The 13066-nt window shown below is 32.7% G+C and overlaps 1 protein-coding gene across 3 annotated transcripts in view; it reads left to right on the top strand.

Moving 5' to 3' along the window:
* Window positions 1–406: 406 nt before the first annotated feature.
* The window catches only part of LOC117208454 (protein eva-1), a 144007-nt gene continuing 131347 nt past the window's right edge, over window positions 407–13066 (top strand). For all 3 annotated transcript variants that reach the window (XM_033449650.1, XM_033449652.1, XM_033449651.1), the window contains exon 1: window positions 407–951. The gene's annotated coding sequence lies outside the window, so the exon portion shown is untranslated. The remainder of the gene's footprint in view (window positions 952–13066) is intronic.

The following is a 13066-nucleotide window of genomic DNA, read 5'->3' on the forward strand; positions in this document are numbered from 1 at the left end:
TCGTATTTTTTCTGGTATAATTAAAAAAGTGGAGTATATGTAGAGCATTGTTTTCTCTATTATATCATACACGGTACTTTAGTTTGCTTACTTTATATATTTTTGCATATTATATGTATTTTTTGTATTTTTGCATCTTAAAATTTTTCACAAATTTAACAAATGTGTTTAGAATTTACATTAACTTACAGAATTACTATTTAACACTTCAATTACTATTTAACATTTCAATCTCTTTATCTAAAACTAATGTAACTTCGTGAAAGAAAATTGCGACCTAATACATCGGTACAAAATATCATATCACATATAAAAAGTTTACGATACAGTACTTTGTCACAATAGCTAATAACTCACTCTTCTATTTAATGAAATAAAAACAACTTATGGTTTCGATAAAAAGAATCTTATGGTTTCCGAAAAGGAAAGTTGCCACTGTCGCCAAACGGAGGGCTGTGATTTCCCATGGCAATTCCGCTCGACCGGCAATTTTATTCTTTAACCAGGTGACGAAACAAAGGGACGAAGGCGACAATATTACTGGAGAGGAGATAAAGCGAAGCATCAGAACCTTCTGTCTTTTCGTCGCGAAGAAAGAATCTGACCGGGCGAATATCGAAAGTTCTCGTCGCGGTGAAATTTTCGAAATTCGACGAGTTGGGCCGAGCAATGATTAAAACGAGCTGTGTTTAATTCCGGTTAAACACGGTTAGGTCATCATTGGACGAGGGGATGAGGGCGAAAAGAACTACAGAAGCTGTTGTGAAAGAAAGGGCCAAGATGGAATGGGTCTGTGTATTGTGTGGCAAGGGATGAAATTGATTGATGCGCCGCTTCCGTTCCAGACTTCGAAAGCAACGTCGTTGGCTCTCTTTTTGTTTGAAGAAACGCATTAATCTGAATTATCAACCACGAAGGAAACACACAGGAAGTTGGTGAAACACACGCCAAGTTTGTCTGTTCTCTGCCTTGGAGTAACTTAAAATAGAGGAAGGAAATAAGTATAATTCTTTGTAATCTTGATTACATTTTTCTTCTTTCTTTCTTGTGTGAATGATATGAAGAAAGGGCACAATTGCTACATTAAGAATGCTTACGCAAGTTATATTTGTATAAGAATAATTAAAAGAATAGGATCTATGCAGAAATTGGCATATATTTTGAAAATTTTATATTTTACATTTTATATCTGATATATTATTTGGAAATTCAATGAACGATGAACATTTATTACTTATATTATTATTATTCGATAATTATTACGATATTAAACAAATGTATATTACAATTTAAATATCCCTTGATTTGATCATTTTTATTTTAACACTAGGATTAAAAAATTGTCAGAATGTTTGTTTTTGTAATTATTGCATATATACAAGTATCTTTAGCAGAGTTAATATGGGCTCTCATTATGGTAGAAATCTAATTATATGCATATAGATACTATTTGGTTCCATTACACACCATTAATTATATTCACCTGTATTATTAATTTATGATTAATAATGAATGTAATGATAGTACAAAAATATAAGAAGAGGGAAAGAAAAAGTTATTCGAATTTTCATGTTTTTAAACGAAAAAATTGTTTTATAGCTAGCATCAATCTCAGCATCAATTTATAATCGGGAAATACCATTCGCTTCGGCAGTTGATTTCAATTTCCCCGAAATTAATTTATCCGAGAGACATACGTATGTGAATTTCTGCGTAGTGCAAAATCGAGATGGTAAAATTTCAATCGCGAATATTTATCGTTGTAACGTTGTCGAAAAATTTCCATGCATTGCAAACGAAACGCGCCACGAGTACGTTTGAAATAGATCTTTGTTTATTACATTCTCTCTAAAAACATTCATCAATGTATGTTTCGATTGCCTTTTATTTTATTGCATTTTTATTATGCCACAAATTAAAACAATTAATTAAACAATGATGCAAAAGTTACGTCTTGAAAATTGGTTTAGATAAAAGATCTTGATCATAATAACAAAATATGTTGAAATATTTAAATATAGATATTAATAAAAATTGTACACTCTTTAAAAATCCTGGGAAATTGTTGTTAAAAATATATTGTAATTTCCAGTTAATATCAAAATAATTATTTTGATTATTTTAGACGAGCACTCATTACTAAAGACCTTTCGTATAATAGTATCTTATTTAATATTTTTAAAGTATCTTTGCAGTAATCATGATATTATTCATAATTTAGTATGATATTTAATTATTAATAGGCACAACACCTTCAAAAACATCAGTTGTTATAGTTTAATTTAAATTTTTTATAGAATTATGTTTCATCAGATTGTCTGAATTATTGAAACTCAAATTCTACACAATTACACAAACTTTTAATGAATATATAATAGTATATAATATAATTACAACACCATGTTTGCATTGATCGAAAAAAATCCGATGTGATTTCATTAATTAGACTGACCAAGTTATGGAAAAAAAAGAACAGCCCTGTAAGAGTGGGAATTATTTTGCAGTAAGTTTTGATACCTCTGCAATGTTTAATTACGTTTACAGCGAAAATGTTTATGGAAACATGTTGTTTGTAATCGACTTACACTGTATTGTATTTTTTCGATCGTTGCCTGATGAATATTCTATAAAAGAATAAATAGGATGCGCGTTCATCTATTCCCACATCTGGTGTCAATATTTATCCTGCTTTCGAACGAATACCTTCAATCAATATTTATGCGCTGCGAAAAGAAAATATTTATAGTTAGAATCACAGTAGAATCCGAAACTGTTCCTGCAATAAATTAATAATCATTGTGTATATTCATACATTATATAAATATTTACTAGAGAATGACCTGATTGCATTATTGGCTCTTTAATATCTAAAAATTGATTTGTAAATTCGTAGAATCGTTGATTCCAATGAAATCTTGATAATATATTAATATGTATGATATAACAGGTTTTTGATAAAGATTTTTATACGAATTGATTCTTACAAAAATTTCTTCGCATCTGTATATAAAGTGGACTTATGACTTTGTAAAATATATTACAATAAGTTGCCACGGTTAAAATAAACGATCATTTTGTTCCATTAACTAGATTATCTGAATTGTCCATTTGGCTACGGAAATAGAAAAGTTAACTTCCGTTCTACCTCGTTACATCCTCGGTTCGCTGCAATCCAAGAACGAAATCTAGAAATGTTCCAATCGAAGAATGTAGTTTCTCAGTAGAAAGCGTTTACTACCGATAAAACGTTTAACTAATTGGATTTTTTTAATGTCGTAGCGTTGCAAGCGTGTTGATTAAAGGATATTAATCTGAAGATATATACAATTGTAATCGCACCACTGTAGCTTCTAATAATTATAAAATTTATGGATTTCGTATGTTTTCGAATAGTAAAATATTCAAATTCCCAAACTTTCAAATTGTGCAATCATCGAGTTTTCAAATTTTCAAATCTCCAAACCTTTAAAAATTTTTTAATACAAAATTTAGATGTCGAAAATATACCGAGTTGAGAGTTGAACTCCTACGTTAATTTTTAATGAAGAGAAGTCTTTTTTATTAATTGTGCAACGCGAGAATAAATACATTTCACTATTTTTCTTCGCAATGTTATACAATTAAAACTGAGATCGTTCCATCGAGAACTGGGTTGATACTCTGCGAATTTGTTTTCCCTTTAATTTCGAGAGAAATTTCGAGCTGTATTTTTAAATGCAGAAGACAGAGACAATCCTTCAACCGCAGAAATCGGGAGATTGATATGACTGCGACGAGTCATTGAGTTCTAAAAGGTTGGCATCTTTTCTACGTTTTAGTTGTTCAAATGAAGAACAGGGTTTGTTCTGGTTTGTACGATGAATTTTGTAACCAGCTCGTATTACGCACCTTCCGGTTTCCGTTACGATGAAAGTGATCGAATTTCGTTGCGAATTGGGAACATAGTATATAGAACAGTACATAGTTACATTTTCGAGATTCTCGAGCTTCAACGGATTCGATTTGCTGAAGGAGAAGCTGAGCAGAAGTGAAAAGTATTTTTAATGAAAGTTTGGAATATTAAACAAATTATTAAACAAATATTAATATTAATATTAAATAAATTTGAATTTTTTTATATTTTTAGATATGCTTAATGAATGTAAATTATTAGGAGAGGCAATTTTGATAATCAAATAACATAATTAAAATTCAAGAGAAAAGAAACTTTATATCATTAAAATTTAACTTAAGTCAGAATTTTAACGAAATTCATTCAAGAAAGAAAATAAACGAATTGGAAGAGATGTTAATCATAATATTATTCAAATTTATAATTAGTAAATTTGTTAAATTATAATATCTAAATACTTCATGATCTTTTTAGCAGAATTTGTGTTACCGATAGTAACACACAACTTTTGTTTTGAATTTAATTCCGCAACATTGTTACTTTTTATTCTATGACATATTACATGGATACATTACACAGTATACAAATTAAAATTCCAAATTTTAAATTGAGATGGTTCCTGAAAATCTCGTCAACGTAACGGATGACATTGCTGTCAATGATTTTAATTAACGCTATCATTAAATATGACATTAAAAATGCAAGAATGAACGAAACGCTTCAAATTGTCGTTTACAGCTGAGATTGAAGTTGGACGAAAATTAATTTTTAATTTATGTACGCTTTTAATGCATTATTATTATATGCAGCGTTATTCTCCTGTTTAAAATGAGTTTCGTTTATCATGGGAGGTTCGTAATATTTTTGCTTTCAATGTTTCTGATTTTCGATCCTTGAAGAAATTTTGAAGATTTTTTCTTAAAATTCAATATATTTTCTGTTGTTCGTTAATTACAATTTTATAATGAAATTAGCAAGATAAAGAATACCTAATAACATTTTTATACTTTCTTAAATATTCCATAATTTTAGCCTTCTTTAACTCAAAATTTACCACGAAAATCTAAAAAAAAAAAAAAAATAGTCCACTAAAATCTATAAATAACCAAAAAATTTTATCGTCATCCTTCATCAAAATTTACCTTCATTAAAATTTTCCTAATCTTAACTTCCATTAATTCAAAATTTTCTATTAAAAACTGATAAAATTAATAAACAACCAGAAAACAACTCTTCTAGCAATTATGCCAATTCCCATTAGATTTACCTTCGATACATTTCAATTTCATTGTATACGCTTAAGTAGCGTCGCAACGTTTATAGACGTTTACACCACCGTCTGGTGTCCCTTCGATCGGAGGGATGTTGTGTTAAGCCGGCGGTAAGCTTTCGTTTCGAGTACCCTTTAAAGCTCGGATTAACCGGCGGACAAATTAACTTGGGGTTAACTTTGGCATCATTTGATTAATCGTATGCAAATCTCAAAGAAAATTTCTTTTTTCATTTCTCTATCGTGAAATCAGATCGGAACCTGTTGAAATCGAAAGAAATTCCACTCATTTCAGCTTTTTATCAACAACCTCTAATCAGATAGTTCTGTTAACTTTCGCTCATTATGTTTTACTTACTGATTGCTTTGGGTTAGTTTTTCTACACTTTTTTTTTTGTTATTTTAAAGCTGTTAGCTTTTTTACCTGTACCTGCATTGAACAAGTTGTCGTTCTGTCAATTAACGTCGAATATTTTTCATAGAAAAGTGATACTGAAATTGGCTGAAAAGCGAGGAATATTTGACGTGACGCGACATTTTAATTAAACCTGTGTAATTATATGCTTTTGATAAGGTAATGGTTCGTTGCAGCGCTTCGTTATAGTGTCCTCAACAGTCTTTTGTTCGGCGATTAACTAATAGATTTTAGTTATCGTCCCATTCGTGTGATGTAACAAATATTGTGGTTAAAAAATACATAATTTACATTAATATGATTATTGTGAATTATTAGATCAACTTTTTTAGGCTTTTTAGGTTTGGGGAATGTTGTGACACAGCTCAAATTTATAAGAATAAAATTTTTTAAATTAGTTCTCTGGAAATGTGCTCCGTTTTAGAAATATTCATTATCTATACTTGGTAAGAATCTTTACAAATACATGTTTGCTATTAATTCGAAAGAACTGTACGAAACGTATATACATATTTAGAACGCAAGATACAATTAAAAGCATCGAGGTTTCAATCTAAAACTCTCTTAACCGGATTCTCTTTCAGAATCTTTAATTATTATAAGCTATACAATAGACGAATACAACGAATATCGAGAAAAATTGTATGTTTATAATCTGGACTTATTTAATTACAGAAAGAATTTTTAAGAATTTGTATAAATGAAATTCGACCTTAAAATATGGAATTGTAGTACAAATAATACAAATGGAATTCGATATTGTATAACACTTGATGAGTAACACAATTTTCTACCGAGGCTGCGTTTTTTAAATTATTTTCTCAATATGAATTTGCATAAAAATTAGTAGTTCGATAATAATTATGGAGCAAGGCCACCAGCATCCACGCAACAATATGTACAACATATAAACTACCAATTTGTCTTGCCTACTTATCAACAGAAACCGGGGAAGCCATAGCAACCCCCAAAAGCGTATTGCAACCCGTTTTCCAAGAGGAGCACGGTCTCGGCTGAATAAACAACGCTGAAATTTAACATCTCTCTCTATCTCTTTCCTCCACGTTCCTGTTTCCGTTGTTTTCTGCGGTGTGGCAGAGCAGAAATTCGGAGCTGTTTCACAGCTTGACCCGCGCCATGAAAACGTGGACAGGATGCACTTGAAATAAGAGGTCAGCCAGCAGGAGGTTGAAATCGCGGTGCAGCCGGAAAATACGCTTGCGATAAATGTACCACCCTATGTATTTACATCTTTCGGGACAGCTTTATGGTTGAACGAGAACAGAAATACAGACCACCCCCGTTACAAGGGTGGTTCTGCTCCGCGTTCGAAGCCGACGTTTCGGTTGTTTCGTTCGCTGATTCTCGTTCTACCGTTAGTGTTTCTCTTCTTCTTGTTATTACCTTGTGATTGACGGTTCGAAGCTCTGAACTTGAAGTATTTTTAAATGAAACGATAATTTACATCGAGGATGATAAATTAGAATTTATATTGTAAATCGAATAAAATTGCTGCAGTTAGGCTTTTAACATGTGATGCCCACTTAGTGAAATCAACTTCATTTAAAACTTAAAAATTAAATTAATTAAAAGTTAGAATTACATCCAATTCCTGTTTCTAGTTATTCAAATGGCTTTTTCTTTTTTATAATATAATTGGTTCGATGTTAAAAAATTGTTCTACCTTCTAAATTACGTATTTCCTATTTCGTTTCAATAGCTAATATCCTATGTTTGTGATGTGGTGTGATGTAAGGTACTAACGCAAATAATAGCGATATAATACTGAAATTACGAAAGACATATAATATTTGGATAATAGAACGTTTAGATAATAGAAATGAAGGTTCTGCCGTATTTGGAATAGCAGATAAGGTTATATTCGGCTAGGATAATCAATATTCCTGTACTCTCGTGTAGTCAATAGTCAAGTATTAGACAACTTTTACAGAAATGGAGCTAAAATTGATATTTCACGTAATGATATTCTTCTATTGTCGATAATTCCAATACTTCTCCATACTCGAATTTTATGCTTTTGTCAAAAGAATGTTTTCACTCTTTTATTCTTTCTCTGAAATTACAATTTGTTGAGCGTATTTAACAAAAATTCCTCGATGGCTGAACGTAATTTGATATCGAGCACTGTTTTCACATGTTAACTATTGTACAAGCATGTTTTACAGCGTGGTTCATTCGAAACTCAACTTTTACTGGGTAACATCGATTCACTACGTTTTGTAACATAAATACAACAAATATACGCGATATATCGTTTTCATTGTGGTATTGAAAGTTGTGGCCACATTTTCGCTTATCATTGCGCAAACGTGCTTCAAAGCTAATAAGAGTATTTTATAAATGAACCAGGATTGGTACCGAGTCAAAGGCATAAAGATACGATGATTTCGTGCGGTTTCCTTGTTTTTACCAAACAAAGACTGTATTCATGTCGCAAATATCCAATTCGAATGCGGCAGTTCACGTTGATATTGGTTTACCGTTCACACAATTTGGCCGGAGTTCATTCTGAAAGAGGCTAAAGCTTAGTTTCCAAACTTTAATTCATACGAATGATATTCACATAAAAGAGACTAGAATTTATTGATGTAATAAATCAACCTAGTGGTGGTCATTGTAACTTGATTGCCTCTGTTGCTTTTGTGCAATGAGCTATTTATCTCTTGTATTGTAGTTGCATTATGAAGCAGGAGGAAATTTGGATGAAATTTACAAAACAATGATAACCGAATCTTTTAATTTTTGATAAATTATGCTATATATTAATAAAGGAAAATATTCTTCGTTAAGAATTTTCATCAAAGATCTTTATGAAAAATTCCTAAAAATAATGTAATATCGAAAAATAAGGATAGAAATTTTTTTTTCGATTACTTACAATTTATTAATATTAAATTGAATATACAAATATAAATTGGACAGAGAACGATATTTAACGGAAACTAAATGCAATACTCGTATCTATATCAAATAACTTTACAGTTATTTGATCACTCTCGTCACAACGAATCTAACACACACACTCTCTCTCTCTAACAACTCTATCAATTCTCACGACTCTACTCTTCGACGACTCAATTAGCTCTGACCTTCGCCAATACAATCCTGCCCAGTCATGCTCGCTCTTGCTCTCGTCCTCTCACACACACACACTTTTCGGCTCACATACTTTGGCCTCTCGATTGCCACTCCTTGAAATATGAAATCGTACCTCGCGATTTCTTTTTCTCTAGCTAATCTTTTACGTTGCGCTTTCTCTTGCCGCAGATCGTTCATTAGATTCTGAGTTTCTGAATCAAATTTGCGCTGTTTCTTTTCCAGAAGATTATTCCTAGCTGTTTGTTCTTCCAACAGTAGTCTCAAGTCGTGCATCTCGCCATTCAGACTTTGCACGCGTCGTTTCCATTGTCCAACAACCTGACGTTGTTCCTCGACCTCTTCGTAAGCATCAGCTAATTTCTTCTCCAATTGCTTCTTAAATCCAACCAGTTGCTCAAGATGATCCTCATGTTGCTGGGCACTTACTACATTTTCAAACTCATTCCTCAACGCCTTTTTTAGCTTTGCCCAGGACTTCGCGCATCGCTCTTGTCGTACGAAGGCCTGAGCGGAGCCTGCGAGTAATTTCTTAGCATAGGTCACCATGTGGGCGTCTGACCAACCACACACTTCTGCCATTTCCTCGAAGTCTTCCACCCACTGATTTATACTCAGCAGATCATCCCCGCTGAATTTCTCTAATGAGTCTTCTACGTCTTTAAGACTCAACATCGAACCGACGCATACCTTCTGGTGATACTCATCGCGGTCCTGATACACCGCTCGCGTGCCTCTCCTGTATTCTCGCGCGCCTTGTTTGTCGTCCTCGCCTTTACTTTCGTCGGAGCTCTCTTCTTCCGACGATACATCGTCTCCTTCTAGGGCCGCCTGTAGCCGCGCGCGTAGTTCGGATTTTCTTCCTGTTACCTTCAACCCCAAGCTAGCGAGACGCGCTCTCAGCTCTTTCGTCCTCAGCTTCTCGAGGTCTTCAACGTTCGCCATTTTATTCTATTCTTTTTCTACTCCCGCACAAATAGCTCCGTTAAATCGTGTCGTTTTCTGTCCTATTCGATCCCGGCTGAGCCCCCACTTGTAATATCGGAAAATAAGGATAGAAATTTTTTCCCGATTACTTACAATTTATTAATATTAAACTGAATATACAGATATAAATTGGACAGAGAACGATATTTATTTAACGGAACTAAATGCAATACTCGTATCTATATCAAATAACTTTACAGTTATTTGATCACTCTCGTCACAACGAATCTAACACACACACTCTCTCTCTCTAACAACTCTATCAATTCTCACGACTCTACTCTTCGACGACTCAATTAGCTCTGACCTTCGCCAATACAATCCTGCCCGGTCGTGCTCGCTCTTGCTCTCGTCCTCTCACACACACACACTTTTCGGCTCACATACTTTGGCCTCTCGATTGCCACTCCTTGAAATATGAAACCGTACCTCTGTTTTGACACTGCTTATCCTTTCTCGCGTCGCTGTTACTAGGCGCTCTTGGATGTAAACAAACCACGAAAGACGACGTACACGTTGCTTTCTAATTTCAACCGATCTCTAATTCAAATCTATTCTACGATATTACAATAATATAAACCATCTTATACTGTGTTTTACAAATATTTTGTCCGTTTCCAAAAACCAATTAAATTAATTTCCTTGTTCCCTGAGAAGGAGAAAGAAAACCTATTCGAAGAACAAATTCAAACTTTTCCAATCTACTAGCCGATAATAACCACACTATTCAAAAACCAACCACAATTTTAAGCACTACAATCATTTCAAAAACCTTCTGTTGAATTAACTCAAAAACTTGGCTCAAGAGTATCCTCTTCGCCGTCAGCGAATTGTATAAAACTACTCTTTATCAAACTGCTAGTCCGATTTCTTTTACCCCAACTTCTCCTACTTTTAAAAGCACCATTTCCAAGAAATTTCATAGGAATTCACAAATGCGGACAATGCAGGGAAACCATCGCAAATTCTACTAGATATCATATTAATTTCCGCACGAGTCGAAAGGAGTATAAAAAGCTTAGCTCGAAAGTCAAGTTATCCCGAAGACACGTGAAACCTTTTCGGTTGCTACTTTAACGTCGGACACGTGATTCGAATATCGTATGCACGATTGTTCCATCGAAGTACTCACATACGCGATGTAGGCTGTGTTACATTAGTAGCTGTAGCATACAACCCTTTCGGATAATGTATCACAATGGCTGCAAAATGTAAAATATTTTTGGCCACGTTTGTGGGTCGTTCGTTCAAGAGCACACTGGAATTCTGACGAATAAGCGCGTGGAACGGCGATCGATCCCATTGATTGCATGCGAGCGCATTTTGATCGGAGATTAATCGAGTACAGCTCTGTACGATTCATAAAAGTGTTCAAATATTTGCAACGGGAGATTATAATGTGATATCCGTATGCTTTAGTGCAGGATTGGGAATTTAATTGCGAGCGTGAGAAATGGAAAGAGATTTTAAAATGTCTGTGTAGCTGTGTGATGTGATGTTGGCAATACTGAACTTTAATTGATATTTGTAGTTGAAGTTATGTGGAATGTTTGTGGTTAAAGTTATGTGAGACATTTATAGGTATATTTGTAGTTGAGATTACGTACAATTAAGCTTCAAGTATTTATGTTTCTGTAACGTTACATGTGATTTTATGATAACAAAAATTTAAGTTTTTTTCTTATAAAGTAGCTTACAATGTAACTTTATATAATTTTAATAGATGTCATATTTAACGATAAGTTCCTTTCACATGAAAGCAGTAATATTTGTAATTACAATATTAAAGTGGCCGTGCAATTTAAAAAATCTGTTAATTAAATCATGTTTTATCGCAAAATAAATTTAATCAAATTTGTAGATATTAAGTCGCTATTAAAATTAAAACACTAATTAACTCTTGGGTACTTTCGATTCCAAGTCTCTTTGAGCTTTTTGACGTAACTTTACGATGGAAAATGAATAAAAAAGCCGGACATCAAAGAGGAAAAATATAGCGGGCAGTTTCGAGGATGAGACCAAGCAGAATCATTAATTTTCAAGCATCGAACGAAATAGAAGCCTGGAATTAAAAGCATTACAAGTTGATTCGGAAAAAAATTTACGCGCATGCATGAGAGAGGGCAAATTTCATATCGTAGAAATTTATACTAAGACCAGGTACACGCCGTATCGACAGTATAAAATAATGACCATTTCAAAGAGAATTTAATTCTTTGTCGATGCTTTTTGTTGCTTGATACGACCTCCCATCTATATCTTTTGTTACTCGTCTCCCTTTTTCATTGATTTTCAATATGTCTAGTAGATATCGGTTCCATGTCGCAGGACTTCTGAAATTTTCGTTGTAATATTTTTCACATCAAACGACATGCATAATTGCTATAAAGCCGGAAATTAGAAAATTTGTTCCAATTTATTGCAATCAATTGCTGACTACAATCTTCACTCGATTTGTGAATTGAACTCTTGCAATGTATCTTATTTTATACAAACAAATATATTTATTGCACAAATAATTTTTTTCGAAATGAACGATGAACAAAAGAAATAAAGTTTTTTCAAAGTGTAGAAATATATTTAGGAAATTTTGTAAGTATCTAGAAAATTCTAAGTAATTTTAAAAAATTCACATATTAAATAACAAATTTCAATGTAATAAATTTCAAAGTTTGAACATTTGAACTTTGTTTTTTTGCTTTTCTACGCATACAACTAAAATATACGAAGTAACATGGTTTCATGTTACTTAGAAGGTAAAATCATGAGAAACGCAAAATTCAGATATTAAAATCTTTAAAACAGAGAACATCGTAATACAAAGTATACGTACATAAGTATATTGTTTATTATTCTTTGTTTTTATGGTTTTATGGTTTGTAACATAGGAAGAATGCAGAAAGAGATATTCCGCGATAAATGAATGGTTTAGAAGAGCACTAGAAAAAAGAAGGATGAATTCCTTTGTGGTTACGGTTGTTTAAAGTTCTCGAAAATATGAAAGTAGCAAGTTGACCCGGTAGGTAGTGTCTAAAAGCTGTCGTCAAATGGATACGTGATATTAAAAAACAAAAGAAGTACTTACTTGAAACAGAAATCGTGCGTAGAACAAAGAAGATTACAGGAAAAGTAAAAAATATTTTCGTATGAAAAAATTCATAATCCACTTTCTATAAGAAAAAAAGTTTCCACAATAAAGTGTTTGTAAAACATAGTTAAAATGGAATAAGTTTCTTGTTCTATATGTTTAATGTCTTCAAAGAAAATGTACACATAAGTGTTTGGTGCATATCATGTAACTTAACGGTAATTATATTTTAAGAGATTCGTCAAAATCTCGGAAACGCACCAGTGAAAGAATTGCAAATTAAAAATGGCATACCAG

This window comes from Bombus bifarius, unplaced genomic scaffold (genome assembly GCF_011952205.1).
Source record: "Bombus bifarius isolate JDL3187 unplaced genomic scaffold, Bbif_JDL3187 scf7180000008119, whole genome shotgun sequence".
NCBI lineage: Eukaryota > Metazoa > Arthropoda > Insecta > Hymenoptera > Apidae > Bombus > Bombus bifarius.